Raw genomic sequence first — 17590 nt, 5'->3', positions numbered from 1 at the left:
CTGACATCAACAGGGATCTTTTTTCCCCTTGAAAATAGTGCTAAAGACTTCCTCTGATATTCTGTGCCATTCTTTGGTAAAAATCCTGCCCACATTGATCTGGAAAACATGCTAGCAATAACTGTCCTATATACCCTGGCCATTACTATGCTATCTTGAGCATTTTCTAGAGATGAAATATACGGCATGACTAGCTGGCTGAATATCTTTATATTTATTAGAATATTTTTTCCTCTGTCCTCTGCTTCCTGTCCCTTACTCTGTGTTTTTATTTGGCTTTAAATTTTCATTTAGCATATTTTTTAAAAATATTAAAAATAGCACTACACATTTTACAAGAATACCTTTGTAGATGAACATTTTCCATGCTACTATTAAGAGCACTGTCAGCATGTCATTCAATACACAAGAGCAGGTACAAAAATACGACCGTGAAGGATATGATGAGGGTTTGCAGTACAGAATGTATTCAGCCAGAGGTGAATTTCATGCATGTGTTCTATATTTAGATATTTCAGACACCTAATGTTTCTAAAGATACAGAAGCAGCTGAATACTTTTTCCTTCTTATGGAGCAATTTGAAGATGGAGCTAAGTTTAAGAAATGAATTGCAAGTTCGAGTGGCTGCTGATTGGGTATGCCACTCAGCTGTGCGTGCCCGGTGCACCAAAGTCAGAGAACTTTGTTTAGCAATACCAGCAGGAGCAATGCTCGCGCCCTGAAGCCTCTGACCCTTCCCCTGGCTATTTCAGGGCCACACCACCCTGATCCCCCTCAGTTCCTTCTCATCGGCTGAGGCTAAAGTTGGAGCATTCTGAGTGGTATTTGCCTCACACTTTTCTGTCTCGGTCTTCTTGGATTTTGTTATGTATAGTTAATGGTTAGTTTAGTAGTACCTTAGTCATGGTTTTAGTTTGGGATAGTTTTCCCTGTGGGATGCCCTCACCAGGGTTTAAACATTGTTCTTTGTGTGGGGTAGCTATTGCCTGTAGTGATCCCCCTCCTCCCTCCCCCGCCACACAATGCTTGTTGTGATTGGGAGAAGGACAGATGAAGGAAAGGTGCACCATTTGCAAATAATTCAAGAAAAGAATGCAGGTGGCGAGGGACTTATGCTTCAAGCAGTACCTTATCAAACAGGCTATGAGGCCTCCTGTGGCCTTGTGGATCTCTGCAGATTGTCTGGCCCCTCAAACAATTTAGGAGCAGGAGTGAGCCAATGTTCCTGGGCTAGTCTCTGATGCTCTCCCTCCCCCCCCCCCCCCCACAAAGAGAGAGAGATCATTCCATTTCCTTGGGTCCACAGAATAGTTTCAGTCAGAGCTGGCAACCCTATCTACAATTCTTCTGGTATGCAAAAAAATCTGATCTGAGCCATCTACCCACTGTGTGGAGCGAATGAAAGGCCAGGTGGTCCCTGCACAAATGATTTCCAAGTGGATAATTTCCTGTATTACGACAGCATATGAAATAGCACAGACTATGCCTCCATAGAGATTACGGGATCATTTGATGAGGGAGGGCCCAAGTGGTGTCAATAGCATTCCTCCGTGATGTTTTGATACCTGACATTTGCAGGGCTGCTACCTGGTCTTCTATACATACTTTCACCAAGCACTATGCTCTTACCACTGCATATAGGTCAGATGCAAACTTTGGAAAGGCAGTCCTGCCATTGTTGTTTAAGAGGAATCTGAACTGCACTTCCTCGGGTACTGCTTGAGAGAAACCTGAGTGAAGTACACATCTGAAACCACTCGAAGAAAAAAAAGTGGTTACTTCTCTGTGCTGTAATTCTTCCAGATATGGGTGCAGATGTGTATTCCATGACACACCCTCCATCCCTTCTGTTTTAGAGTCTCTACTCTTGTTGTCTGGTGCAAAGGAATTGAGGGGGGTTGGGGTGATGCTGTGCTGGCCTTAAATTGTCATGGGAGGCGTTAGAGGCCTCAAGGCATAAGCATTGTCCCTTGAGTGCTTGTAAGCAAAGTTCTCTGGCTTTGGTGTGCTGAGCATGCACACAACTCACTGGAATACACATCTGCACCTATACCTCAAAGAACAACAGTTCTAGTTGTAGGTAAGTAACCATTTTTTCCTTGTGTCCATTTACAGCACAACTGGAAATATAGACCTTCTCAAACATAGAATTATGATCACCCAAGCTGAGAGAGGTATATCTTCCTACTCTTGCAGTCCCAGGTGGTATGCACATGGAGGGAGGTCAGGTTGTGCTGTGGCAGTTGACTGCTCTCCCTCAGGCTTCTGCAATGGAAGGAGGGAAGATATAAGTTGCAGCTGGGGCTCTATAGGTGCCCCACCAGCAAAAGGCATAAGCTGAATGAATGCATCTCTAAGATTCCTTGGCCATATTCCCTCCATAGGACTATGCTGACTCCTTATAGGTCCCTGGCAGAAAAGTGGTTGCAGATATTTTCCACTGCTGCATCCTCTCCCTGGAGGAATTGCTAGCATGGAGAACCTCCACAACATCCAAGTCAACACATGTGTGTGATAAAATCAGGGCCATATTCTGAAATGGGTAAGAGGAAAGGTTATTTCTGTCTAGGGAGTACACCCTTCCCCAATAGCCACCACAGTATATTTTTGGTGTTATTCTAGTTTGGACTGAAGATTCTCCCCCTTCTCCCATGTATACTATTTTTAGATTGCTTTTAAAGTTGTGTGGTATAAAGTTTTGAGGATGTGAGTCAAGGACTACTGGGTTATTTTAATTTTATTTTATTTTCGAGCTCATTGGTAATTTGGGCATGTTACCTTATTTGTTATTTTATAATTAAGTGGTTTTTTTTCAGCTATATTTGGGCATAGTGTAACAAGCAACCAAAAAACACCGTTTATTTTCCAAAATTAAGACTTTTGCCTATTTCATTTCACAAAAGAAATTTTCCATACAATAAGTCTGGAAACCAGTCAGTTTCACTTACTTACACACATATGATTCATGAAACAATTCTCCCACATAGCTGGTATTTTTACCATAACAGGCCTTTTTAAAGCATCACTTTTTAGGAATTTTTTAACTTCACAGATACTTATCCTGAAGGCTTCTATTTCTGATTTGCTAAGACAGTACATTGCATAGCACTTTGAACATGATTCTCTTGTTTGGATATATAATTATTGAATCTTAATGTGCTCTGATTTAAATGTATAAAAGATGTTAAAATGCAATTAACTTTGAAACTCAAACAATATACATCAGGAATGACTTCTTGTTTCTCATGGGAAGAGAAAGGATCATTTTCTGTTCTGTAAAGACTGTAGCAAACCAGAATTTTCTAACCATAGTAGAGAGCTATATGCATATGCAGTGCAGCCACTGCTTGCCACAATAAATCTGGAGTTCTCTGGGAAAAAAAGCAAAAAGAGGAATTCCATAAACCACAACAGAAGTTCAGTAAAATTAAAATTTGAATACTGTCATAAATGGCAGGACCTAAGTCTTACAAGCAATTTAATCAAAAAATGAAAGAGTAGAAAGAAAATCTATATTTTACACATATACATTAAAGACAGATATTTTCCTCGTGTTGATATATAGTGTTCATTTCATGTTATGAATCATTCCTTTCTTAACTCCAAGTCTATGTGAGTGAGAGGCTAGTTATAAACTATTCCTAAATACAGGTTTCTCATAATTTGGGAAGCTGAATGTGAAGGGATACCTTTGAAATTGAACTATTTAAATGATTTTATTATATTGATATAAAGTTACAAAAAACATTTTTGTTTTTGTTGTATTAAACTTTATTGAAGAGTGAATTTTGTCTTTGATTTTTAGTTGAACTTTGGCACAATAATTTCCCCTTAGAATAAATGATCAAATATGTAATGGAAATAGAGGTCTAACCAACAAAAGAAATCTAAGACTATGTCTACACTGCACACTAAGCAGGGGTCTGTGGGACCCAGGCTTGTGGACTTAGTGTTTCCAAGCCTGTGCTTGAGCATCGACACTGCATTGCTGGACCTGGATCTCACAGCAATGCTTACATGTCCATACTGCACGGCACAGATCCTCTGATTCAGGTCTGTGGCTTGAGCTGTGTCCACACTGAAAAATGACAGGGCTTGGACCTGAATCACAGTGGAGCTCAGGATCTGAACCACCTCCTTGGCAGGATCCTGAGACCTGGGTCCTGAGTGCTTGCTGATCTAAGTCAGACTGATTTGTGTATGGATGGGAGCTTAGAATCCTAGAAATGTAAGGCTGGAAGGGATCTTGAAAAGTCGTCAAGTCCAGCCCCCTGCGCTGTAGCAGAACCAAGTAAAGCTATACCATTCCTGACAAGCGTTTGTCCAAATTGTTTTTAAAAAGCTCCAATGATGGGCATTACACAGCCTTCCTTGGAAACCTATTCCAGAATTTAAATACTCCTATAGTTAGAAAGTTTTTCCTAATAGCTAACCTAAATCTACCTTGGTGCAAATTAAGTTCATTACTTTTCTCCTACCATCAGTGGACATGGAGTACAATTGATCACCGTTCTCTTTATAACAGCCCTTAACATATTTGAAGAATGTTATCAGGCCCTCCTCAGTTTTGTTTTTCTCAAAGAATAAACAAGACCAGGTTTTTCAACCTTTCCTCATCGGTCCGTTTTTCTAAAACTCATCATTTTTGTTACTCTACATTGGACTCTTTCCAATTTGTCCACAACTTTCCTAAAGTGTGGCATCCAGAAATGGGCACAATACTATAGGTGAGGCCTCCCCAGTGTGGAGTAGAGCACGACAATTACCTCCCATATCTTACATACAACACTTCTGTTAATACACCCCCGAATAATATTAGCCTTTTTCACAGCTGTATCACATTGTTGATTCGTATTTAATTTGCGAACTTCTATAACCCCCAGAACCTTTTCAGAAGTACTACCAGCTAGACACTTATTCCCTCACTTTATAGTTGTGCATTTGATTTTTCCTTCCTAAGTGAATTACTTTTCATTGGTCTTTATTGAATTTCATCTTGTTGATTTCAGACCAAGTCTCCAATTCCTCAAGGTCGTTTTGAATTCTAATCCTGTCCTCCAAAGTGCTTGCAACTCCTCCCATATGGGCATCATCTGCTAATTTTGTTAGCGTACTTTTCAGAACATTATCCAAGTCATTAATGAAAGTACTGAAGGGTACCTGACACAGGACTGATCCCATGGGACCGCACAAGATATGGCATCCCAGTCTGACAGCAAACTCTTGAGCTTAATGTACAGTGTAGACATACCTTAAATGGATTTGTTTGGTACCTTGCAGACACCACTAATCTATCTTTCGTCCATATGGCTGGGTCAAATTCTGTCCTCAGATACAGAAATGCAATCCTTCGTTGAAGACATTTTTAAAAAGTGTTCAGCTGACGTGAGTCATTCAGTGAGAGCAATGGGAGTTCCTGGTGTTCATTACCTCTCCAGGCAATTAGTACTAGCAGGTAGTGCCTAAGGGTCTTACCTCTATCAGGGCTTCATTGTGCTAGGCACTGTATATACACACACTAAGAGATGGTCCCTGTCCCAAAGATTTTACAACCTGAATAAGCAAGACAAAGGGTAGGAGAACTGAAGTGCTGTTGTCACCATTTATAGATGGAGAAGAGAGGCACAGTGATATTAAGTGATTTGCCAAAAGGCACACAGGAATACTGTGGCAGAGCTGGAAATGGTGTGATATTAGGGACTGTCTCTTTAGGGGCTGAACTTCCCAGACAGCGCTTGTGTGAGGGGCTGTGAAGCACTTGTTATGCAGACAGTTGGAATCTCACACTGAAAAAAAGAGATTTCTTGCAAACACTTTAAGCATGGAGTGATGGCTGAACACCAGAAGTGGGAACCAGGATCTCTGAATCCTAATCATGTCATTTATTCACATTATTTAGCTTTCCTTTCCACAGAACCATCCTTCTCTACAAGACCATCCTTTGGATCTTCAAAGGGCTTTACAGCTATTAACTAATTAATCTTCACAGCACAACTCTAGGGTAGGTGAAAACGGCTATCTTCATTTCACGTAAGAAGAAACGGAGTAATAAGGGTTATCTGACTTGTGCAAAGCCACAAAAGGAGCCCAAGTAAGAGCCAGTATTAGAACTCAGGAATTTTGGGCAATAACCCTACCTCAGGCCAGAAGACTATCCTCTTTAGAAAGGGTATTCTTTAGATTCAAAGGTGGTATATTTAAGAATGTCCTACAATGATTTCAAGTGACGACAACAAAATTAAGAACTAATGTTGCCAACTTGATTATCAAATAATGCTTTCCTTTCTGGCAAATACATGGGGAGTATTGTCAGCAGCTTGTCCATTTCTTGTAAACAGAAGGAAGGAAATATTATTGGATAAAAAGTGTATCATAACGTAATGCTGACAGATCCTGATCATCGTCAGCTGGGATCAAACCTGGGACCTCTGGAGCTTAATACATGAGTCTCTACTGCCTGAGCTAAAAGATACATCAGTCTTAACCAAGACTTCATCAGGCTCCATCAATCTCTAGCTGATCTAACCAGCACTAGAGGGGGACAGAGTGCCACACCAAGCAGGCATGGCTTACAATAGTACCAGGGTAGATAAAAATCAATGATTTAAAAATAAATAAATTAAAAATAGATTTTTTTATTTAAATCAGATTTTTTTTTATTTAAATTGGATTTTTTTGATAAAATGCTTTTTGAGGAAAAAACCTATATAAAGATAGTTTTAATTAAGATACATTATAGCTCAAAGATATCTCATCATGGAATAGGGATTATAAATTCTAATTCTATTGTATGAGACTAGTAAACATAAACTGAAGTGTAAATAACTGGCAAATCAAATACTCTCAGTGCTGAATATGGTAACAGATACGAGTATTTTTACAACTCAGTCTTCTTGCCCAGTTCACAAAATATAGCATTTATTTGTAACCGGCTGTGCATCAGGAGATGCTATCAAAAATAGCACACAGCTCCTTAAATATACCATTTAACTGTGACTTTACAGTTGCCTTTTCCCACTGTACTCTGTAATGCCTTTTTAAACATGTAAGGCATGCAATATTTTATTCTGCTCGGCAAGAATTTTCTGTAGAAACAGACAAAAAATAAATTCTTGCGCTCCAGCTGGCTCAAGCAACTTCAGTTAAACTCATCTGAATTAATCTTTGGCTAAATTATTGATTGAATAATGACTGGGAATGGCTGAGCCATTACAAACATTGAATCTATCTCCCCTTGTAAGTATGCTCACACTTCTTATCAAACTGTCTGTACTGGGCTAGCTTGATTATCACTTCAAAAGTTTTTTTTTTCTCTTACTTAATTGGCCTCTCAGAGTTGGTAAGACAACTCCCACCTGTTCATGCTCTCTGTATGTGTGTATATATATCTCCTCAATATTTATTCCACTCTATACGCATCCGAAGAAGTGGGCTGTAGTCCACGAAAGCTTATGCTCTAATAAATTTGTTAGTCTCTAAGGTGCCACAAGTACTCCTGTTCTTTTTGTAGATACAGACTAACACGGCTGCTACTCTGAAACCTGGCTAAATTATTATCACTCATGACTGTTAGGTGTTATACTGTCTAGACTGAATATGACCATGACCTCAGGGCAGACTGTCAAAAACAGTGCAGACAACCCAAACTGCTAGTGTGTCCTATAATTAGGTTTCAGCAAGCCAGTAACTAATGTGAACTCCTGGATCACTATACCAGTCTTACCATGGAATCAGATATTCCCCTTAGAATTTCCAGTCTATCTTGCCATCCAGAAAAACACAGACTTGTCACTTACACCAAAAAATCACATTACATTCCGGTTGCTTCCAGTCCCAAGAGACTAATCACTTACCCAGGATCAATTGGTACCCTAGATCTTACACCAAAGACAACACCTGTAGCGAACCCTGTAATAAACTATCAAAAGATATATTAACTAGGAAAAAGAAATAAGAGTTATTTACTGGTTAAAGCAAGCAAATTTATACACACACATTAATTACCAGCTAAAGCCTAAAAGTGACAGAGTTGTAGTGATCTGTCAATTTAAAGTGTCTTTCAGGGCTAACCTATGAAACAGCCCCTGGGGATCTGTGGTTTCAGTTTAGAGACTCTGGCCCTTCATTGTTGAAACAGCCAAAAAGATGGAATTTTTTCCCCCTTGTCTTTGTCTTATTTCCAACATTCAGCTTCCAAGTCCACAGGACAAGCTTCCTTGATGCAACATTCCCCAGGTATGATAGGGCCGGTCAGGGTCCCCCCCGCATTCTGAACTCTGGGGTACAGATGTGGGGACCCGCATGAATGACCCCCTAAGCTTATATTCTACCAGCTTAGGTTAAAACTTCCCCAAGGCACAAATTCTTCCTTGCCCTTGGACGGTATTGCTGCCACCACCAAGTGATTTATATAAAAATTCAGGGAAGGATCACTTGGAATCCCTATCCCCCCAAATCCCTTCACTCCCTTTCCTGGGGAGGCTTGAGAACAATATACCAACCAATTGCCTTAGCAATGTGAGTACAGACCAGAACCTTTGTCTTCAGGACACTGAAAATCAATCAGGTTCTTAAAAGAAGAACTTTATTTATAAGGAAAAAAAGAATCACACCTGCAAAATCAGGATGGAAGGTAACTTTACAAGGTAAATAAAAAGATTTAAAACACAGAGGGTTCCCTTCTGGCTCAGCTTCACAGTTACAAAAACAGGAATAAAACTACCTCTGTAGCCTAGGAAAAGTCACAATCTGAAACAAAAGATAACCTAACCATTTCCTTGCCTTACTTACAATTTCTGTGATTTTAGATTATATTATTTCAGGTATATTTTCAGGAGATGTTGTACCTGCTTTTCTTCTCTCCATCCAGAGAGGGAACAAACAAAGAGAGAGCACAAACAAAATCCCCTCCCCTCCCCTGATTTGAAAGTATCTTCTTTCCTCATTGGTACTTCTGGTCAGGTGCCAACTAGGTTATTTGACTTACTTAACCCCTTACAGGTAAGGCGATTCAGTACAGCTGCCAAGGAGGGCTACCCTTCTCTCTATATTTATGACAGGGCCATTAACCTGTCTTTTGGACTGTGATGTTCTTGGATGATCCCTCTGATTTTGATAGTCTTTCCAGATGGGTCAGGGTTACATGATTCCCATGCCTGAGTTCACAAGCTCAGAGCAAATATTTTCAAATTTTTAAAGCAAAATTTACATATTTCCCTATAGCATGCAATACAGACATTGCAAGTGAGATTGATGTATGTAGCAACTTACAAGCATTTCATAGAGACTAAACACTAAATACATTCGTGTAAGACTAATACCTATTTTGTGCAAAACTAACATACTGGTTACTGGTCTGTCTCCAGCTAGAAGTTTGTCAGTTCTTAGCTAATACCTGCAGCCTGGGCAAGAGCTGGCATCTGACCTGCCAGCATCCCAGGTGGCTTACATGAAGTCATATTATTGCAGATGTTAAAGACTTATTAGATCATGTTGTGCATATCCCTGGAAATGACATTTATGACATTTTTTCATCTACAATATATTTTCTAGAGATTTGGTCAGTCTAGTTACATATGTACCAAGTGACAGCACTTGGTATTTCATTACTTAACAAGTCTCACTGTTAAGTATTATCTGAAATTCAGCCAAAATTACCAAACACTTCATCCCATTTCAGATACTTATTCTTCCTTATGTAAGTCTAAATAATTTCTCTCCATTGTTATTTACACTCTCCAGATATTTGTAAAGTTAACATGTATCCTCTTAAACTGTTGCATACTCAAGCTGCACCTCTTTACATATTTTTGAATCGCGCCTTTAAGACCATCTCCAGGTTGCCAATCATTTTTACTGTTCTTCTCTGAATTCTCAACTCTACGTGAACTTTCTGGTAATAAGGTGCTCGGAACTAAGTGCATTGTTACAAGAGTGGTAAGACCACAGCTGTACTGACAGGGATTCTTACTCTATGTTTATGGAATAATGTCTCTGTTTTCAGTCCCAAATTTCACTGGTTATTTTTGCCATTACTTTGTATTCAATTTGCTGTCTAATTTGCTGTCCACTATTACCCCTAAATCACATGGATGATATCAGATTGTTGATCACGGTCTAGTCTCTTATGAGAAGGTTTCCATAGCACAAAACTACATGAATTGGCACTCTTTTCATTCTGAGCAGACCAAGACCTGCCCTCTCTCCCAGGCCTTATCTACACTGGATCAACCCTGGCGCAGTTGCACTGGTGAGGGGAACAGTAGAAATTGGAACATGGAGTAGATGCAGATGGTTTTACCATGGTGTCATCTAACCTGTGCTCACTCCATCTACAAAACATTCTATGCCATTGATAGCATCTGTGCAGCTGCATTGGAACAGTGAGAAGCTTACAAACATACCTACTAGATGTACCCCTGAAGGTAGTTACTCTAGTAGTACTCAAAGTACAGTTGAAGTATTGGGATCATGGCCCTTTGTGTTCTTACCCCATTCAGGTTCCTGATCAGGTATTCATGCCCATCTCACAGTGAAGTGTTACTCACATAAAACATAACTTGGTGTAAAACAGGCAAAACTTTTGCTTTATTTCTGCTGAATTGGGTGTCTCAACTCGCACTCCTCATCCAATGTCTTACAAATGCAGCTATTACTCTAAAGGTCCTCACTGCACCAAGCTCTCCTTCAATTTAGCAGCTTTAGCATAGTGGTCTGTTGCTGTTAACTAGTTCATCCCCTGCCTTCTGTTTCTGCTCCCAGCAATTACTACAATCAAAGGAGATTCCCACTCTCTTTATTTTAAGGCAAAGACATTTTAATCCATGTGTGCCCACCTATGCGGACAGTATCTGTGCTGTAACTGTTCTGTGGCTAAATAAAGAACTTCATTCTTTAAAGCTATCAATTTAGCAGCATTCATGCAATAACTTCACTTAAACAGAAAAGAACAGTAATGGAATTTTCTGTGAATTTGACTTCTCATGTAACTACCCTGCATTCATGATCTCCATTGCCCTATTTCAAAGGGCGCTGTTGAGTGCAATGGGAGGATACATTTAAATATAATGGCTACATATATGTGACAGATATACAATTTTACACCATATTTGTTTGGTCTGGGTTCCTCTTTCACAGCAGGGTGCAATGAAATACTTGTATGTATTTTAGAAAACAGACTAGAAGACAAGGTGGTGAAAAACTGCCATGTGTTCAAATATTCAGCATTTAGAACATTTGAGCTGAACCTAACAGTCACTTAGTTACTAATTCCTGTTTACTAGCCCAGAATGATCATTGATGTAAGGTTCATGTAATAATAAAGGTCAAATGCACTAGAGGAAAAATGTTTGATTTTAATTTTTTTTAACAAATATTTGTCTGAACTAAAGTGAGTCAAAACCAAGCTGAAGAACAGCCGCATCTCCCATAATCTGCAGTATGATTTCACACAGAACTGTAATGATACTCACCCTATGCCAACATCCTAAAGCCCTCACAAATCAGGTTTCAAACCAGGATATGGCAGTAGCTATGCTCCTTCTTAGTGTATGCTCAACATGCCTGGTGTATGATCACTCGAACAATATATAAGCCTCCATTGTCACACTGCTAGATCTATCAGCAACATCTGAATAACCAACAACCTCTTCAACCAGAACACAGAGGGACATAAATCCCAACAAGCTCCTATGCCTCCACTACTCCGAACAGCAGAATTCTACAAAGCATTATGGATAGGAGGGAAGCAGAAGTTATCATACATTTCGGCTTTAGTAAGGTTTTTGATACTGTCTCACATGACCTTCTAATAAACTGGAGAAATGTAGCCTACATGAACCTATAGAGCAGTTGTCAAAGGCTCATGATCGAGCTAAAACGGAATACTGAGTGAGGTCCTGGCAGGATCTGTCCTGGGTCCATTTCTATTCAATATCTTCCTAAATTATTTGGATAATGGCATGGAGAGTACGCTTATAAAGTTTGCAGATGGTAGCAAGAGGGGTTGCAAGCATTTTGGAGGACAGAATTAGAATTTAAACTGATCTTGACAAACTGGAGAAATGGTCTAAACTAAATAGGATGAAGTTCAATGAGGACAATGCAAAGTACTATATTTAGGAAGGAATAATCAATTGCACAAATACAAAATGGGAAATGACTGCCTAGAAAGGAGTATTGCAGAAAAGCATATGGGGATTATAGAGGATCGCAAGCTAAATATGAGTGAATAGTGTAACACTGTTGCAAAAAAAACCCCAAACATCCATCATTCTGGGATGTATTAGCAGGAGTGTTGTAAGCAAGACACATGAAGTAATTCTACCAATCTACAGAGCACTGATAAGGCCTCAATGGGAGTACTGGGTCCAGTTCTGGGCACCACACTTCGGGAAAGATATGGACAAACTAGAGAAAGTCCAGAGAAGAGCAATAAAAATGATTAAAGGTCTAGAAAACATGACCTAGGAGGAAAGATTGAAAAAAATGGGCTTGTTTAGTCTGGAGTAGAGAAGACTGAGGGACGACGTAATAACAGTCTTCAAGTACATAAAAATTGGTTATGAAGAGGAAGGTGATAAATTGTTTTGCTTATTCACTGAAGACAGGACAAGAAGTAAAGGGCTTAGATGTTAGGAAAAAACTTCCTAACTATATGGATAGTTAAGCACTGAAAAAAATTACCTAGGGAGATTGTGGAAACTCCATCATTGGAGGTTTTTAAGAACAGATTAGATGAACACTTGTCAGGGATGGTCTGGGATGCCTCAGTGCGGGGCACTGAACTAGATGACCTACTGAAGTCCCTTCCAGTCCTACATTTCTATGATTATCCTCTTCTCCATCCTATTCAACATATACATTAAACTCTTAGCATTCACCATCACTTGCAACAAACAGGAGTACTGATACTAATAGGGAGACCACCTAACGTTGAAACATGATTAGCATCTGGATGAAGAGACTAAAATTAATTCAATTTGGATAACAAGAAGGTGATGCTGGTGGCAGCCAGAAAGGTTTTAAAGAATTGGTCGAGACAATGATGCTACCAAAAACACAGTCCTTCTGCACTTGGCAGTGATTGTCAACAATTAAGTAGATTCAGAAGCCAGAAATTCTCATTCAGCCAGGGAAGCTGTGCTTTTTCCTGTTGAATGTGAACCAGTCATGCATTTGACACTTACAGACTTGAATAATGAACGTGAGAACCATAAAGAAGATTCCAGATAGCAAACAGCTCCAAGCCCAATACTAAAGTCCTGAGAGCTTGATCTTCAGGGACCCCAACTGGCTGATCTCTGAATATCTTCAAAAGTGTCTCTATGTGTGACTGTGTCTTAGTATGAGTAACTGTGTCCTAGCTGAATAACTGAAATCAAAGGTGTGACTATGATTTACTGCATCTCTGGATCTGGGATAAAATTTTCAAAATTAGCCAGATTTTCAAAAGTATTGAGGTGCTTAAAGATGCAGATAGATATCTAGTAATCTGCTTAGGTACTTTTGAAAGTCCTGTAAAGCACCTATACACATCGTTAAACACCTCAAATACCTTTGGAAATCTGCCCATAAGTCATTTAGGAAAGTATGTCCCATTTTCAGAAGGGACTTAGGCATTTAGGAGCCTACGTTTCATTGAAAAAATCAATGGGTTTAGCCTCCTAAGTCACTTTTGAAAAATGGCACTTTGGCACTTTTGAAAATTTCACCTCTGCCTAATGATGTTGGGAAAAAATTATTTTATTTTTTAATTAAAACAATTTTTTCCCAACAAGTCATGATTATGATCTAATTGTATCTGTGGGTCAAGTTTGGAAGATTATTCTTAATTTTGTAATGTTCTCTCACCTGGAAGTCATTTTAAAAGTATAACCAAATATGTAACCTTTGAATCTAAATACTAGATATTGCAATAAATTACAAAAGCTCCATTTATTTTGCTTCTTTTTAAAGTTCTTTTGTACAATATTTAAATATATGATTCCTCATCATCCCACCAAATAAACACAAACACTTAACAACATATAGCAATATTATGAAAGGGAGCACGTGTCTTGTAATTTTAAACTATTTCAATATTGTGTGTTTGATCTATAACAAATCCGTGAAGCTTTTGGGAAGGACAATCCATTAACTAATGAGAGGAAATTATCTCTTTAAAACTAGAAAACAAGTACAGGACAGGTAGAATCTAATTAAGTTTTCTTTGCACTGCCAAAAGTCAATATCACACATTCTGTGTACCAGAAAGAACCATCTGACCTGGTGCCTTCATATCAGCTGAAAATGTGCAGGAGGCTAGGCAATTCTTGGAGGTTCCCCCCCCCACCCGTCTATTGCCTTTGAGTTCCACAGAAAGTGGCAGTCTTTAACGCTGAATTTTTCGTATACTGCTAGTTTTTTAGAACAGATAACATGATTTTAAATTAGGCTTTGATTGATACTTTAATTTCCCTTCTTAAACTATTATACATAAAATGAAAGGTTGGTGGTTTTCTCTCTTTTGTTTTAATTCCCATCGACAACCAACTGGCTCTTATGCTGTCATCGGGAGCTAACTTCATATTCATAAAAGTGTATTTGACATTTCCATTTTAAAAAAATCTTCCATTGACATTATATTATTAGGTCCATGACAGCTCACTGTGGGATTTTGGGTACATTCTGATTTTAGAATACTGCAATATTGGAGTTGTAAATATTCAGAAGTTGGTACAAGTTCGAAAACAGAATAATTCATTTTGTATACAGGACAGCAAGAAGACAATTGCTCATATTATGAAATAAAAACTTGGAAATGTTTACATTTTAGATTTAAGAACTTTTACAAAAGAAAATTCAAGTAAAATAATTAAAAAATCCTAAAATATGCTTGCTTTTCATGTCAGTTAAGTATATTTTTAAAATATATGCTTCTTGAAGACAACTTGAAATCCAGGAAAGCTGCATATCTCTGAAAATGAGGCACATAAGAAAAAGCATATCTGACCCATAGCTACAGTGTTAATGTAAGGGCTGGTCCACACTCGGGCGGGGGATCGATCTAGGAAACGCAACTTCAGCTACGAGAATAGCGTAGCTGAAGTCAATGTTTCCTACATACTAAGTTTACTTACTGTGGGTCCACGCGGTGCAGGCAAGCTCCCCCCGTCGACAGCGCTTCCTCCTCTCGGCGAGCAGGAGTTCCGCAGTCGACGGGGGAGCGCTTCTGGGATCGATTTATCGCGTCCAGATGAGACGGGATAAATCGATCCCAGAAGATAGATCTCTACGCGCCGAATCGGGCGGGTAGTGTGGACCTACCCTAAGAAGCCAAGAATCAGAAATTGTGTCCTAAATTTTGAAAAGTGACTGGTGATTTTGGGTGCATAAATGTTTGGGTGCCCTTAAAGGATACTTAGCAGTTTCCAGAAATCAGGACCCTTTAAGTCATTTAAAGCTGTGAACCCAAAAATTCAGGCACTCAAAATCACTAGTAAGTCCCTTTAGATCTAAAATAGCACTTATGTCAGAATAATGCAGCATATCAAATTTCTCACTTATTATGCAATAATTAAATTTAGATGAGACCTTAAGGAGTGTTAATAATAGCATCAGAAATTAATAACAAAGATTAGTCATAACATTTATACATGAACAGTTTATTTGGATGTGTGGTGTGTTTTTCTGTTTGGAAATTATCTCTCTGCAATGCCATCTGCTGATTGTAATTTATATGGAAAATATTGAGCAAATTTGAGAATTTTGCTTGTTCAATAGATTATCTCCCTTTGTATCGTGTTTAACTACCTGTCATTTCACTTTGTCTCAAAAATCACTCTCTGGTTCTGATAGTACTGCATTCGCCATTGACAGCTGTTTGTCACCAGAAGCTAGGAAAGGAAAATCACTCAGCATAGCACCTAGCCCACCTGTAAAAATAGTTTAAATTAACAAACAAGGAATCTTTAAAAATCAGCAGCTAGTATAATCAACAGTATATTTAAGGCACAATTGCTATATTGAGTTTCATTACAAAGCTGCTTCAGTGAACCCATTGCTCAAGGAAATAGCTGAAATTATGAACCTCAGAATTCTAGTGGGGGAAAATGGTAGTTTAAAACATGCAGAGCCATAGCGTATTGGTCCACAGCAATACTACCTTTTGCTGCGACTGACAGCTTAAGCAGGGCAGTGATGGATCAGTATTTGGATGGGAGACCTATAAGAAACTGTAGGTGCTATAGAAAGTAGTGCTGGTGATTCATTAGGTTTACTGAACCAGTGCTCTAGAATGGTGTTTTAGGAGGTGCCATCTTTTGGATGAAGACTTAAAACCAAAATCTGGACCAAGTGTGGTTATTAAAATTATAGTTACACCCTTCATAAAAGTAGGGGCATTGACTCTAGTGCCAATGGCCATTCAGGAAGTTACATTCTGATTACGAAAAATCCCTACCTGGTTTCAGTTGGATGTGATATTTGAATTCACTTTCTAGCAACAACTCTTCTTGTGTGCCTGGGCACTGTTAAAACTGCTGCATTTCAGCAAAGAATCAAATGATCTCTCTGTGTAGTTTATATATAAGATGACGTTTGAAATCCTTTTAGGGCTCTTCAGAGTTCAAGGTAAGATTATCAATCTCACTTTTCTAAATCCTGCTCCGTACACATGGAAGAAGGTCTCCTTCCTTCACAACTGGACCCAAGCCACTTCCCTTTCTTCCTTCATTTACCACTCCTTTCATTGCAACTTTCCATCTCCTCTCTGATGTTCTCTGCTCCCACTCCCATGAGTGAACTTTATTTCTTTGTAATTTAGGACAGGCCTACACTACAAACGTACATCGGTATAACGATCCACACCTCTGAGCGATATGCCCAAATAAATCTGTTAGTCTTTAAAATGCCACCAGACTCCTCATTGTTTTTGTGGATACAGACTAACATGGCTACCCTTCTGATACTGAGCGATATAGTTATACTGACCTAACCCTCAGTGCAGACTGCACTATGTTGATGGGAAAGCTTCTCCTGTCAACACAACTACTGCATCTCACAGAGATGGATTAACTACACTGAAGGGAGAAGCTTTCCCGTTGGAGTAGTAGCGTCTTCACTAAAGCTCTGCAGCTGCATCACTGCAGCTTTTTACATGTAGATCTGCCCTTAGATTGTAAAGTGTTCATGGCAAAGACTGAATCCTCCCTTGCTTATAAAGAGACGTGCACTGCATCTATGGAGCCAGCCGATAGTAATTCTAATTTTCTTCTTTATTCACAAAAATAGCTAAAATTTTCTTATAAATTGACTTTTAAAGGTTTGCCAGCCTAGCACTCAAACAGTCAGGCTATGATGGAGTTACCTGTAACCTTGAATATGCAAAGCTGTAAACATATTGCTCATTTGTCTTTATCTACTATAAAGAACTGGATCACTGAAAATGGCATGAAAATCCCTAAGCCTAAAAATACATAGGAATACTCTTGAAGCATTCATTTTCAGCCTATAATAAGAACTAGAACAAAGAAGGGACAGAAATGACTAATGATAGAGCTAACATATTAAAGGCTAGTGGGTTCATATACGTGTGGCTACTTGATAAAT

The 17590-nt window shown here is 38.9% G+C and overlaps 1 protein-coding gene across 1 annotated transcript in view; it reads right to left on the bottom strand.

Moving 5' to 3' along the window:
- Positions 1 to 17590, bottom strand: part of GPC6 (glypican 6) — a 1112204-nt gene that overhangs the window by 660359 nt on the left and 434255 nt on the right. The window lies entirely within an intron of this gene.

The sequence above is a fragment of the Malaclemys terrapin genome, chromosome 1 (genome assembly GCF_027887155.1).
Source record: "Malaclemys terrapin pileata isolate rMalTer1 chromosome 1, rMalTer1.hap1, whole genome shotgun sequence".
Classification (NCBI taxonomy): Eukaryota; Metazoa; Chordata; order Testudines; family Emydidae; genus Malaclemys; species Malaclemys terrapin.
The sequence above is the reverse complement of the archived record's forward strand: the minus strand, read 5'-3'. Positions and strand labels throughout refer to the sequence as shown.